A 14248-nucleotide genomic window follows, 5' to 3' on the forward strand; every position below is an offset into this window, starting at 1 on the left:
TCAAGTTCTTATTTGAGAAATAACTTCCAATATGACATATATTGTAACAAAATATTATCAGTATTAAGGTTTTAAATTAATTTAATCACTAATATAGAGTTGTCCTCAAAAGTGCAGCAGCAGCAGAGATATTGACATATGAAGGGACGTGGAACTTTAGCAGAGCCACCCCAAGAACAGTGCCTGTGACGCTAAGTCAGGATCTACTCATCTCGCTCCACTTTCGTCTAATATACCGTTTTATCGATATCGATGCCAGTATCCACCTGTCACTACCGCGGGGGCCGGGCGGCAGGTGCCTGCAGACGCGGCGGCGCGCCAGTCTCCCGGGACCGCTGCTGCGACCACACGTCGCGCTTCCACCGACAACTATCGACCTATCGACACGTGCAAAGCGCAACCCTATTTTGTTATTCCAATTTAAAATTTGCACGAAATTGTGTGTGTGGACTCATTATTATTAACGGATCCTACAATTGCTTAACATCTGGTAAGTTCGATAACTTTTTATCAACTTTAACGCTTGGTATTTGGGTTATGTTTTGGTATCAGAAAGTTTTAAACAGCTAACAAACTCAAATACACGTTTCTAGAATTCACAACAGAGTAAATTTTAAGTTTTTCGCTCGGATTTTGTAAATGTATGTCAATACGACAGTAAACTTATCTTTTAAGAACTGTTGTATTCGCGGTTTTGCGATTTAATAATCAATTAACTTGTTCTACATTGCTTAATTGATTGCTCGGGAGATGAATGTATTTTACTTTGTATTCGAGCTATATGAGAGAGATCCGAGATTAGTAGATAAGATAGTGGTTACTGAGAGTTACAACGGCATGTTAAAAACTGCATACAATAGATATCAACGCGGGCGCACGAGCGATAATTGTCAGTTTCTCAGAGCTTTTGTCGGTTTAGTTGTACCACACGTGGACCGACGATTGCTACCGTGACTTGCTAATCAGTTTACTTTTAAGTAATATAGTAAGTTATTGTTGAGAATACGAAGGTATAGATATGATTGCAAAAGTTATTTATTCTCTAGAAACCCTACAGCAAAATTCTATTTACCTCAGGTGGACGAGAGTAAAATTATATTAACGTTACATTATTATTTTCATAAATAATTGTTACCTATAAATAATCAATATCGATTCATATCATATCATATCGAGTTCTTAGGTTTTCACGATTGTTACACATAGGAAATGAAACCATTTTTCAAATCCGGAAAAATAGTTTCATTTCCCATAACATAGACATGTTTCTATTTTTGTATTGAACTCGAAAGATTTAAGTACTTTCAAAATCAAATTACATTCAAGCAATTAAAAATCAGCTCCAAAAGTACGACACTTCAAGTTCAACTAGTAAATAAAACTTCATTTCTGAAATGAATTTCCAATATTCGATCCATCCTTACCGTTTTTGCGGTATTGTTATACATATAAAAACCGTTAATATATTTTAATTTTCTTGTTTTCAATTTTTTTTCTTACTACTAACTCTAGTAACACGGTCATAACATTGGATAGAATAAAAAATTTCCGATATCAGTATTATATTCCGTGATGGAACGGCGCAGATCATAAAGTAGCAAAGCAACGTATGAAACTTTAATGAACAAAAGTTTACGGCCGTAGAGTGACTTTCACGCTAATTATTACTGTTCCATCACTTTAAATTCGCATTACTCTTGTGTTTATTGTAAAGAGGAAATATAAAAATCAATACGAACTGTTCAGGGATTCGTTATCACCAATAAATGGCAATTGTTGCTCATTTTGCGAGCATTTGCTATAGAGACAATAGGTTTAAAAGTTAATAAAGAATTAGGAAACTCAAAATCAATATAGTTAGTTTAATTCGTGTTTAACCTTAACAACAAAAACCTCGTCATTTCTTATATTCTACTACATATTCTGATACGTACCACAAGAGGTGTGATTCTCGATTTTTTTAAATTCCTTACCAGACGTCTAAAGCTAGTTAAGATAAGAAAAGTCACATCACTCGGATTCAAACCACGCAGAATTATTTTGAATAAAAATAATTCGCATTTCTGCTTATATGATCGAATTCTGTATGGTTCCTAGGCTTCGAATTAGATCAGTTTGTGCCTTCCCATAGCTATCGTAAAAGCCACTTAAGTATAAATTCAAAAGACGGCTATCTACATATATATTATATATTAGGTTGCAGTTTTATTACGATCGCTAACATTAGTATCTATGGAAAGTTCAACGCTTTTCTGAGATTTTATGAACACTATAAATATCTTATATTTGAGCTATATCTTATGTTATCTTATGTTTCCACTCTTGGGTTAGGTTATTTTATTATCTGTGACTACACGTTGGACATTTAGTATTAATGTTATGTACTCGGTATATTAATACTATGGTCTTATAAGTACATGTGCCATTACAATTATGTAAATACGTACTCAACTTGTATATATAATTTTATTAAATTCAAGGGTTAAACATTAAATGTAGTGATGTGAGTAAAAATCCAGTAAGTTTAGAACTGAAATTTATTATTCACTCCTTTGATTCATGTATCAAATGATATAGATAATTCATCGCGTATACTTAGTCAAAAAACGATAGGTACAATAAACTCTATCGATATATGCCATGAGCGTAAGCATAAGTAGAAACTAACGCGATCTCGAATAGTATAGGGTAAAAGGCAAACTCAAGTAATCTTTATTTCAAAATTGTCATATTTATTAACTCTACCACTCATTCGTAAGGCAGTTTCCCCTGAGAAGAATGGGCAAGAAATTCTAGGAGTTGCTCTTTGTATGTAAACATTTGTACACATTTATCGTTTACAATATTTATTTCAAACATCATACATCGAGACAACCTGCAGGGTGTATCAATAAGTACGGTTATTTCTACATAACAGAATTTACTATATATATTATACTCATAATAACCAAAACACTACAAAACATCTGAGAAATTCATGGCTCCCGACCATGACTCGACTAAATTAATTCCACTCTAGACAACGTAAAGCGAAAATTAACAAAACTAGGTTAACCGTAAATAAAATTATAATTGGCATTGTTACTTACATGTACTCGTATCTTTCACGGGGGTTTAACATCACTTTCCGCGAACTAGATAATACGGGGCAAGCAATGTCAGGTCTAATTGCTAAGCATTTAGATCCATATCTCGATGTGTTACAGCAGAATTATAAAGTTTAAATCTAAAACATGTTATTTGGTAATTACTGTTACTTTAGTTTTACACGAGCTAGAGGTATCTATTCTCAAACGGCCACATGTCTCATATGTTACGGCTGTTTTTAGTCACACTTATAGGGCCAGCAATTGAACACAATCTCGCCCGATGGCAAGTGGCGATGTAGTTGATGGTGGAACATGATTGCGAAGACGGCGCCTATCTACGCTCACTTTGAAAAGGACCCTGTTGTATTTACGGGGAACAAGTCCGTAGGCAGAAAATTCTAGACCTTTGTTTTCCGCGTTAAAGAGGAAACTATATATGCGTATAGACCGTATTCCGTCATGAAAAGAATATGAAATAACGTCCGATTCAAAATTCAAAATAATCTTTATTTCATAGGTAAGCATTACACTTAAAATCGTCATATTGATTAAACTCTACCGCTCATTGGTATGGCAGATTCCCTTGAGAAGAATGAGCAAGAAACTCTAGGGATTTCTCTTTGAAAATATACATTTAAATATGTTTATTTTACAATATTTATTTTAAACATCTTAGATTGAGAATACCTGCAGGAATTAAACGGGTCACTACCACGGATTTTTTCATCCAAGTACGCAGGAGCTGTTTATAAATAACCTATAGTATAAAGTTTTTGTTTCACTATAGTTTTAATCTTCGTAAAGGCAAATTTTGAATATCAACTGGAATACGTATTGCCCCTATGAATTTGTGAAGAAGACTGTCAAGAGCAGTTAGTGTATTTTTATTCCTTATATTAATGTTAAGTCTGTAACTATTTTTCGTAAAAAAATTACTACACTTCTTAACGTAAGTGACATTTTCATAAATGTGCTTTGACGCTAGTGCAAGAATGTTAATTCTTTAAACTTATCTCTCAAAGACACTCTGTTGCCTAGATTGAATTCTTGACTGTGCGATCCCATCGCACTTCCGAAATGTATTCTATAGTATTAGTTACAAGTAATAATGAATTATCGAGTTCTTAGGTTTTTCATTGCTACAGGTTGGAAATGCTACATTTTTTTAGGTCTATATCGCGTATAGGTGCCATAGTCACGGTTGTTTGAAACGATAATGATCATCAACCAGTTATGCCTAATTATAATGCTTTTACGTACGCCACAGCCGCTCACATGATATTTATTAATTGTGAAAAATTATGTTTGACTATTTAAAATTTTGTTCGATTTTTTTTTTGTTTTTTTTATTTTATTCTATTTTATTTTGGGGTAACAACAGCCATACTTAATTCAATACTAACCTTAACATACGTCACATTTTTTGAATAGGCCAATTACAGTTATCCACTTTGATATTTTATTTGTTATGTTATTTTTGCCTTTTTTTTATTCTTTCTTTCTGTGTATTTTTGTGTTGTGGCGTCGTTATAACTGGTTTCTATTCTATTCTATAATGTAGACCCTATAATGTAAACCATATTATATATATCCTGAACCATAATTACCAAAATTGTTAATTTAAGTACTTTATTTTTAATTTTTAACATGTATGTATATTTTAAAATGTATGCATTATTCATTACATCAAATTTACGAATTAAAAGTATTATTAAAAATATAACTAAATATGATGTACGAACAGTACAGTTGAATGTTTGCTTGGGAGTTTTCATCAGGGAAAATATTATTTTTTGCATTAATTTAAATTAATTAGTTTTTCTACGGTTGAGGTTGAGACAAAATTTCTCACAATATTTTTTTTCCTTTGTACTAAAGTATTTATTTCATTGAAGAAGAAACTACTAACAACAATAATTTTACTAAAAATACTAGTTATACCTATCGATTTATTCTCTAGTACATGCCTGTACAAAAATCAATCACCTTCTAGATTCACAAATTGTTTTATCAGAACTGTAAAATTGTATTCAAATATGCCTTTTATCTGAGGCAATTGTGTAGGATGTCATGATTGCCCATTATAAAATCAAATTTACAGCTGTGTGAAGAAAGTGTATAATCATTTTATTCATACTCTATATTTTGAGATAACAATAGACGATAGATTTGTCCAATAACACGCTATATAGATGTATTTTCGTTTATTAATGTCCTGTAAACTGTATAATATCATTGGTTAATAGTAAAGTCCGACCGAAACTGGTTTTCCGGCCGAAACCGAAACCGAAACCGAAACCGAATGTTCGGCCGTGACTTCAGTTTCGGCCGAAACCGAAACCGAAACCGAAACTCACGTGGTCAAGTATAAAATACCTTTATATACTGAATTTTGGTGCATTTTATCCATTATTCTACAATAATTACAAGAAATGAAAGCACTGTATATTTTGTTCTAATCATTTATTCACTAACTGGTACTGTTTCATTAAATACTAAGTATTGGTATTTGAGATCTTACTAAATAATACTTTGGTTTGCATTTGTACTTAGAAGAATCATCACTCTCTTTTACCTCTTATATAAAACTAATCATTACTATAATTACTATTAAACTCTTAATTCCTATTAACTTAATAGGCCTTGACCGTAAATAAATATGAATGCGATTCCAAATTAATTCAATGCTGCAATTAAGGAACATTACTGGATACGCTTTACTATTTTTAAGACTTAAAATCTAAAATGCCAGAGACATTGCGAAATTATGCAAAATTTAGTTATATTAATTAAACTACGAAATTTAAAGAGCAAAATTACCGGTACCGAACCAGGTGAGTTAGATAAAGCTTTGATTTCTAATTTAGATAACATTTGATGCTTAAATTAATCTTTCACTTTATCAAAAATAAGATAAGGAATAGTAACTCTACCTTTTCATATTATCAATCAAAGAAGTCATTGAACCTATCTATTAAGTTTCTGTAAAAATATAGTTTTTTTGTGTTGGCAGACTGGTAAATTTTTACGTCATACATTTCTAGTTCCTAAAAGAACCTGAAATGATATAAGGCTTAGTCATATGTCGTCTTAGACAATGCAGATTAAATTAAATTAAATAGGACTTTATTCATCAAACACACCCACACATATTACATATAACAGCACACGATATTAGGTACTAATAAATTGTAAGCTATGAGTGATGAAAAAGAAGCCTCAGCATAGTGTTGTTTTTCAGTCTCCGCCTCTGTTCTCTGTCGGATCGGAACATAATTTTGAACAAAAGGACTACAATAAAACAAACATCGTTAAGCTAACTTAAATCTAACTATTTATTTACTGATTACGTGTGATGATAATACACACATCAAGCAAAACAAACAAATCTAATAAGATGTGCTGAAACGTCACATGAAGCAATATAGAGAGCAGTAGGCTGTAAAACGAACGGAGTTGAGGGCGCTGGTTAACACCAAAGTGTGTGACTTTGATAATTAATGACATTCGGTTTGATTTTAAAACGTAACGACCATGAGGTAATCAGTTACAAATTTGAAAATGATGTACTCACATGCCCGCAGTACGCGAAAATCTTTACACAGAAGAATGGCTACGTAAACCACATCGAGCCCACGATCGCCGCCAAAGAAGAGGTCGTCGTAGTGTAATCCAGCTGCGGCATATACTTTTTTATGATACATAACAGTTGCAGTATCACTCAGAGCTTTAAATCGTAAAGATCTGAGGGGTAGTCCCACTGCTCCCGCCACCCCGAGACATAAGTTGACAAGTCTCATGTGCCTGTAATTTCACCAGCACCCTTACCTTTTCAAAAATTGAAAGTAGTAATGCTCACATTACTGTGTGGCGGCAAAAATAGGTAAAGTGGCAGTAGTTCCCTGGACGAACTCTTTCACAAGGAGCTCTACTGCTGCTACTTGATTAATATCTATGTATAATCCATATTATTAGGCAGAAAATGGAAAAAAAATGATATTACAAAAGTTATGTGATTGAAATGGTATCTCTATAAAATTCGCTTTCGAAACGTGGCATGAATGATAAATTAAATAAACATAACTTAAAACTGGATTCGAAAAATATACTTGCAGTTACGGCCATCTGCCAAGAAAGTATTTTAGAGACCTCTCTGCAACAGCACCTACACTATTCTACACAGATTTCATTAATGAATGAACTGACTGGGAATTAAAGTACTTTTTCTTCTCCTGTACCTACCTAATTCTGTGAATTATAATTTCATCGACCATATCATAGCGAGTCTCTTTTTACCAACCAAAGTTTTTTTTGTCTATGGTACTCGCTACTGAACTGAAAAGAAATATTATAATCCACAGAAATATAATGAGTTTCAAAAAATTAAAGTTGTATGTTTGCTAATTGAAAAAGTTTCTTAAACGTATGACTGTTCCTGATTGGCTAAAATGTAAGCGGTACTTGGCCAATCATGAACGCTTCTATTCTATCTCTTTGGTATTTGTTTTGTGGCGTTTGTTTGGCTTTCGTTTCAGTTTGTTGTCATGGATTTTCAACAAAATATTCATTAAATATTGCAGGCAGTGTTTCATTATTTTATTTTACTTACTCGTACAAAAAGTATTGTACGCAATTATTCAAATTTCCTGCAGCATATGCAAAAATCTAAGAAATCATTAGGTATATGAAATCCTTTGTTAAATTTATTAGACACGACATTTTACACCTTACGACCTTTAAAATTCCAATAGTACGTTACTCAATGATTCATGGCGACAACTTAAAAGCATTTCCTTCCCTTTGCCACAGTAGGGTAATAAACCCTCCGACGTATACGGAATACTCGTAAAAGGCGTTTCGACAAAGCTTATTTATGCCTATCTTAAAAACATCCCTTTGCATAATGTATTGACTACGTTAACACTTTCTCAATATGGACATAGCCAATGAAATAAATTTATATCCTTTGATCTATATCGTCTTAATCATTTCTATTCATAAATCATTTAGTCTATGGAGTTTTTATAGTTGTGTTCAAAAGGTGGCGAACAGAATAAGTCTTTCACGTGGGAACAGGTGTACTTTTTATTACAACACAATTTAGGTCAATGGAATGACTGTCGGCGTGTAGGGCAGGCACCAACGCTTAGCCTTAAAATATCTTACCTTACTTACTTGGTTGTACGGGCTGGTGTCCGCAACTCGACATCAGGGCGCCTATTTTGCGTGTGGTGGGTGCAGGGTCCTACTCGTGCCACCCCAGCTCCTCCAGGAATCTCAGCAGCCTCCTCGGTTTGCTAAAGATTTCGGGGAGCGACCTCGGCACCCCAAGGTACTTCGTCCTGTAGTTGACCACGCCAGACCACTGTAGTAGGATGTGCGAAGCCGTTTCCTCCCCCTCCATGCTCGCTCTGCATAGAGGGCTGTCTGTGATACCTAAATTGAAAAGGTGTTTATTGTATGGACCATGACCCGTTAGAGCGGCAGTTAGAGTGCGAAGCTCTAACCTTTTGAGTTTAATAAATATTCGAGATAGATTGGCGTTGAGCGCTGGGAGTGCTTCCCTCGCCTGTCTAAAAACCGTAAGGGTGGTCCATGTGTTATTATGTGAAAATTTTGTATCTTTGTGTATAGTTGTTCTGGACCATTGGTGGGGGAGAAACACTATGGGTTCTGGTCCTACATCGTCCGTCTCCGACCCTTTTCTGACTAGTTCGTCTGCTACGTCATTGCCACGTGAGCCGCTGTGTCCTTTAATCCACTTTAGAGTCACGTGGTTGTGTATACGTATCTCCATGGGTGCTTGATAGCATTCATAAATGAGCCCTGAGTTTATGTCATAGCTGTTCAGTGCTTGAAGCACTGATATGCTGTCGGAGAGTATTCGTATTCGAATGGAGCGATTCTTTACTCTTGTCGCTATAACTACTTCTGCTGCCAATTTGATACCCATATATTCAGCCTGGAATACTGTGTTGTGGTCACCAAGCGGTTTTGATATCCTGATATTGAGGTTTTCTGAGAATACCCCAGTACCTGTTCCTGAACTGGTTTTTAATCCACCAGTGAAGGCGCAAACCTCTCTGGGGTTCAGTCCTTCGTTGGGATCTTCAAATAATTATATCTTGTATTTTTTGTCAAAGATGTATTGTTTTGGGATCCTATCCACAGCCGCATCCAGTAGCGGTTCCTCATTGACAGTCTTATAAAGGATTATTGTATGTGGGGTCCTCGAGTGCCTCCAAAGGCCGGCTCTGTTTAGACGCAGTGCTGTTGACGTCGTTTCCTGTCTGTTGAACAGTGGGAGGGGCCGCAGGTCCAGCATCACCTCGAGGCCCGCAGTTGGAGTTGTCCTGGTGCGGCTGAATGAGGTCGTTGCCATGCAAGCTAGTTTTTGGAATTAGTCCAGCTTGTCGGTTGCGGTCGTCAATTTGGTACGTGGTCACCATACTATCGTGGCGTAACTGATCATGGGTCTTATCACCGCTGTGTTGAGCCATAGTGTTACCTTGGGTGAAAGTCCCCGTTGTTTACCTACCATTCTATGGCACTACCAGAAGGTGATAGTAGCTTTATTCATTTTGTTGTCCAGATGCTTGTTCCAGTTCAACTTGTGCAGTATTACTCCCAGGTACTTGACTTCGCTTGACTTACCTTACCTATTTCTGCCGCCAAGCAGTAATGTGAGCATTATTTAGCCAGTGTTTAGGGTAAGGGTGTTGGTGAAATTGTAAGCACATGGGATTTGTCAATCTCTTATGTCGCAAGTTCTGTTCTGTTCTGTTCTTCTTATGTCGCAAGGTGACAGGCTCGGTGGCAGTGTTAGATCTTTGCGATTTAAAGTGGCACTGCAACTGTTGTGGACAGGCCTATGTCGCTTCTCAGGCGCACGACTTGTTCATCGAGTCACTTCGTATCATAAAAAAGCCTAAAAACAATTGAGTCGTTTTTATCTGTTTATTAAGTTTTAGTGAATTCTCATTAATTACTGCCTGTGGCAAATTTTCAGCAAAGACTGTGTACTCCGTACTCCTCTTTAGTTGAATTATAGACCATTTTCACATAATGTTTTATTTTTAATTTATATTTATTATCTTTTTTATTTCATGACAAAGTCAGTTTGATTAAAATTTTAAAACTGCTTACGTTATAAAAAAATGCACCATCCCTACAAGTGTTTAGTGTGTTTAATGTTTCATAATTTAATCCGTTGTAATTTATACAGAAAGAATGTCGATGGGCACAATAATTCATTTAGATAAGTACAATTTATTGACGGCACCGGGGTATGTTGTTACATACATTTAAAGCTATTGCTTTAAATTAAAAAATGGTGTAGAAAAAAAGAAGCGATCATCACAATTTACAGTTTTCTTACGAAGAAACTTAGAAGCAAGTTTATTCTTCTCCTGATATTGCTTTTACTTTCATAAGTAATACTATTTGTAGGTATGTTTGTTGACAGAGTGAAGCAATAAAATACCAAATCAACAAGCAACTGTATTTCAAGTGGCATTTTTGCTGACAGTTAATTTGGTGATTTTGATATTTAATTAATATTTTTTTTGTTATAAATAATAAAATTGTAATCACAGTGCTTGATAATATAAAAATAATTAAAATCGTATATCTGAACAGTGAACAGTGAACGTTTTTCAGGATGTTTTTATTCACAGAAAAGGTAAATTTCAAATTCAATTTTGCACATCAATTCCGAAAAACTCAACGCTGCGAGTCTGGATTCGAACCCACGTCTTCCGTTTCAATGGCGTTAGGTCAAACCATTAGGCTACCACGGCTTCTAAATACAAAGAATCGTAAATAAGTTGCAGGCGTAATTGGAAATATTTCCATCAATTGTTCCGTTCACTTTAAAATTACTTAATTCAATGCACGACTGTTGCCTGAATTCTGGGTTACTAGGTATCAATTTCATTTTCATTTGTTTGTAGTTACTAGCTAGGCCTTTGCACACATCAATGCATAGGCATTTCTTGTGATGTTACATCGAATACTCGTCAATTTATGATCGAATTTCAAATTATTTTATACACTTGCATTAGTTAGTAGTCCATGGATGACAAAGATTTATTGTCCCTTATTTTTTGTCAATTTTTAAAACTTATTCGCGATTGCGTTTTATATTATCTTACACAGAGAATCATGTATTACGGACTAGTTCATCTCATTCTTTTCCTATTTTTTATTATACCTAGTGACGGGACGAATAATTCGTGCGCCTGGTGTTAAGCGACGCACCTGTCCAAAATAGTTGCAGACTGCTCATAGCTTTAAATCGCAAAGATACGACGGGCACCGCTATCGTGCCCGTCGTCTTAAGACATAACTTGAAAAGTTCCAGGGACTGTAATTTCACCAATCTATTATTCAAGACACAAGAGAGCCCAATAAGCACTAGCTTGGAATGAATAGTATAAATAATAGTTATTTAAATTAATCTATGAGTTTGTAATTAGCTTCTAAATGAATAGGTAAATTCGTTTAGTATTAAATATAGTAAATCTTTGGAGTGTAAGACATACATACATAACAAACTGTAGGAAAATAAAACTATTTTTTCGGATCTAAAATCGCGTATGTTTTGTATGTTTTTCAAACAAACAGGACTTTCAGATCTCATAGTCTCGATGGTCACGGCTCACAAAGATGCTAAAGTCATCATCAACCAGTTATGTCTAATATTAATGCAAACCACCCTATTTTTTACTATTGTTACAAAAGTTATTAATCAAATAGCTCATTTTTTAATTTTTCAAATATGTTATATTCCAATTTACGCGATATATTTATTTGTTTTTCAAATTGGTTTGATTTTAAAAACAAAACATTGGTTTGTTTGTAAAAACCAACATACGCGATTCAGATCCAAAAAACATAGTTTCATTTCCTATAATTCCGAAAACCTAAGAACTCGATATAATATGTGATATATAAAACTTTCCTAACACACGCATACTCGTATATATTCTACATGAAACCTTATTACAATGTATCTTTATTTACTCGTGAACGTTAACTAACACGCTAAATCGAAACTCTCACTTAACAAAAATGGCGGCTTGGTAGATAGCGGAATTCCATAAAATCATTATTAATTTATTAATGTATACGCGGATCGAGCTCTCTCCTCTTTATGGAGCTTACGCTTCGACGCGTTTGCGCATAGATCCTACGACTGAAATGATAACGTCTCTACTAACGGTGTTTTAGTTCCATTTTTGATGATTTTATGTTATGTTAATTAAATTTTATTTGAATTGTAGGTTAGTTAGTAGTAATTTTACAACCACAATTTGCTGATTAGGTCGAGATTTTCTTGTTTGTTACATTAATCATCATAATAGTATTTTTGAATAGTATTATTATAAATAAATATACTTAATTGTCATAATATTTATTTCACTGACATTTCAACGGTTTTACTTTTCTATGATTAAAAATAAGAAAAATTTTAGATGAAAAGCGTCTTTATTTAATAACTAACGTTTTTTATAAATTATTATTATGTACATTCAACATTTGTGCAAATATAAAATATAATAAAAAAAAATCTGGTTTTGTAAATACGTTGTTGAGTATAGTGAAAAGACAATGTACCCGCTTATAAATTATTATCATTCGGATTGCAAGGGTAGAGTTTTATTAAAATCTGTACAGATTCACTATTACAAATGAGTGATAGGTACTTCAACAGTAGGTTGTTCATAATCACTAAAAAAACTAGGTCTAATGTTCAATTTCTCTCGCTAAATGGTGACAGAAAGCATGTGAATCATCAAAATCACCCACGAGACAATGAGTGAAGTAATCAAAATGAGTGTCACCAAAGCAAATTGGTTCTATTTTGGTAGGTAAACGAATTTCGTGCCGGAGAGTGCGATCTTAGCCGTATGATACACGCGAGGCGCGCGCTGCCCACAAATTTACCGTAAGAAGTGGTAACTTGAGAATGGATAGAATTGGCATTTTTATATCGTGAAGTCATTTTTAACACATTTATTATATTTAAAAGTCTTTAAAATACTGTAAATTGTACTAGTATTAGTTTTTGTTATATATATTCGTGTTTTCAATAGAGTTAATTAGCCTTAACAGGCTATCCTGTAGCAGTAGCAGGCCTCATGAGTCTGTAATTTCACCAGCACCCTTACCCTCAGTAATGGTAAAAACCTTACTCTTCAAATCTGGAACGCAATAATGGTCACATTACTGCTTGACGGCAGAATTAGGTAAGGTGGCAGTACTTCCCTGGACAAACTCTTTTAGAAGGAGCTCTACTGCTACTGAAATAATAAATTTTATTGAATTACATAATTATTTTTTAAATTTATTTTGGTACAAACTGTCATTACAATATGAATTAATAAAGAAGAAAATTTGAACTACTAGACAACGAGTACCGAATATTACATACATAATGGGCAAAGAACATTTATTATAAACATGCGAAGCGCTGTTCTCTTCTCACGGCTCTAACTATAAATAAATATATGCCGATTGATTTTGCTTATAGCGAATTGTTGTAATATATCGTAATCTTCTATAATATTGCGTTAGTAGGGAACTCTAAGGCTAAATAGTATCCGTCTTTCTGCGTATACATGCAGAAGGTTTTTTTTTTAAAATAATGCAGAAGGTGACGTTTAGTTAAAGAAGAAAAACTTCTTCTTTAACAAAACGTCACCTGGCTAGAACAATAACACCATTAATTAGCACAAACTTTTATCCCATTATTGTTTTTATAGTATGTTAGGTTCTGTGGGAATAAAACTCGATTTTTACCGACTTCAAAAAGGAGGAGAGTCTCAATTCGACTGTATTTTGTTTTTGTGTATGTTACGTGATTACTCCGGCATTTGTGAACCGATTTTGATGATTATTTTTTGTTGGAAGGAGGCTACCTCAATATTAGTCCCATTTAACAATTTATATGATTTCTTTATTTATTTTCGGATAACGTAAATCCATATTTAAGTTAGTTACAGACTTATAAACTATGTTAGTAAATTATTTTAAACAAAGATCGCGTAAATTCTGTGAGGTTCCTCATGAGAGGTCCCTCCACTTTCTCAGCAATCATTTTCAAGATGCCGTTGCTACTGTTACGAAATATATTTAAAAGAGAAGCGATTTTCTTC

At 34.1% G+C, this 14248-nt stretch overlaps 1 protein-coding gene across 1 annotated transcript in view; it reads left to right on the forward strand.

Moving 5' to 3' along the window:
- Positions 1–323: 323 nt before the first annotated feature.
- LOC113229289 overlaps positions 324–14248 on the forward strand; it is a 142311-nt gene continuing 128386 nt past the window's right edge. The window contains exon 1 of the mRNA XM_026462840.1: positions 324–490. The gene's annotated coding sequence lies outside the window, so the exon portion shown is untranslated. The remainder of the gene's footprint in view (positions 491–14248) is intronic.

This window comes from Hyposmocoma kahamanoa, unplaced genomic scaffold, assembly GCF_003589595.1.
Source record: "Hyposmocoma kahamanoa isolate Upper Pololo Valley unplaced genomic scaffold, ASM358959v1 296, whole genome shotgun sequence".
Lineage (NCBI taxonomy): Eukaryota > Metazoa > Arthropoda > Insecta > Lepidoptera > Cosmopterigidae > Hyposmocoma > Hyposmocoma kahamanoa.